Source organism: Pinus tabuliformis, chromosome 4_1 (genome assembly GCF_031772625.1).
Source record: "Pinus tabuliformis cultivar Carrire ecotype Pingquan chromosome 4_1, CPIR1, whole genome shotgun sequence".
NCBI classification, from domain to species: domain Eukaryota; kingdom Viridiplantae; phylum Streptophyta; class Pinopsida; order Pinales; family Pinaceae; genus Pinus; species Pinus tabuliformis.
The window spans coordinates 354,184,213-354,185,879 of NC_142303.1; positions in this window are offsets into that span (position 1 = coordinate 354,184,213).

The window sequence follows — 1,667 nt, forward strand, 5'->3', positions numbered from 1 at the left end:
CTCTGGAAGTTTAGACACTACCTGTTGGGAGGCCATTTTAAGATGTATACAGATCACTCTGCATTGAAGTACCTAGTCAATAAGCCTGTGTTGGGGGGGAGAATCTGCAGGTGGTTGTTATTGTTCTAGGAATATGATTTTGAGGTTATTTTGAAGCCTAGACAATTGAAAATGGGACCAGACCATTTGTCGTGCATCGAAATAGGGGAAGAGCCCACTAATTTGGAGGAAGGATTGCCTGACGCGCAGCTATTTGTAGTGCATGTCATAGATGGTCATTTTTAGGATATAATACACTTCCTAATGACAAGAACTACCCGAGAAGGATACATCGTCCAACAGAATAAGGAATTAGTGGTGGGTGTGGCAGATTTCTCTGTCATAGCTGGGCATCCATACAAAATGGTATCTCATGAGATATTTCAATGATATGTACCTGAGTTTGAAAGAAGCAGCATCCTCGCAGACACTCATGGGGAACCGTGAGAGGACATTATGTAGGGAGAGTGACCGTGTAGAAGATTCTACACGTAGGGTTGTGGTGGCCAACCCTCCATCAGGACTCAAAAGCGCATTGCAAGGCATGCGATGTATGTTAAAGGACTGGCAGGCCATTGCAGAGGGATGAGATGCCTTTGAATCCACAGATGACATTGCAACCCTTTGAGAAATGGGAAATAGATTTTGTGGGACCCATTCAGCCCCAAGGAAAGACGGGAGCAAGGTACATTATTACTGCGACGGAGTATTTGACTTGTTGGGTGGAGGCACAGCCTGTGAAGAATTTCATAGGTGCGACTATTGCAAAGTTCATCTTTGAGCATGTACTGACTTGATTTGGTTGTCCAAAGATCTTGATGAGTGATCGCGATACGCACTTTTTGAATGAGACGATCAACACGCTAACGAAAGAATTTCGGTTATCTCACCATAAGAGCACACGTTATCACCCACAAGCTAACGGGATGGTGGAAGCATTCACTAAAGTGCTCGAAAACACACTGACCAAGGTTTACAATGCTCAGCGAAGTGATTGGGACCTACTCATACCTAGAGGACTATGAGCTTATCAAACGACATGCAAGAAGTTGACTAGACAAACCCCCTTTAGGCTTGTCTATGGTGTTGAAGCGGTATGCCGATGGAATATATTATGCCTAGTTTGCGCATAGCAACACTCACAGGTATGACGGATCACAGAGCCCTGGAGGAAAGGCTCGCATAGCTAGATGAACTTGAGGAAGAGATATTTCTATCTGGATTTCACCAACAGGTCCAAAAGCAACGCAAAAAGGCATGGCATGATTGACATATTAAGCTGTGCACCTTTAATGACTTGGTTTTGTTATATGGCAATAAGTTTGATAAATTTCCAGGGAAATTTAGAATGCACTGGTTAGGGCCCTATGTCATTAAGGAGATTACCGATGGAGGAGCGGTACAACTGGTCAAATTGAATGGAGATCCCTTCCCAGGGAGGGTGAATGGCAGTTCCTTGAAGCCATACATCGGTGGTCCAACCATGTGACTAGATGATGGTAGCATAGTCTTAGTGCTCCAGGCAGTTGAAAGGAGGCGTGAAACTATAAGCTACATTGCTCGAGTTGGGGAGTTGAATGATTGGAGGATTGTACGAAGTAAGGAAGTGCCACAAGGTCTGCAGAAGC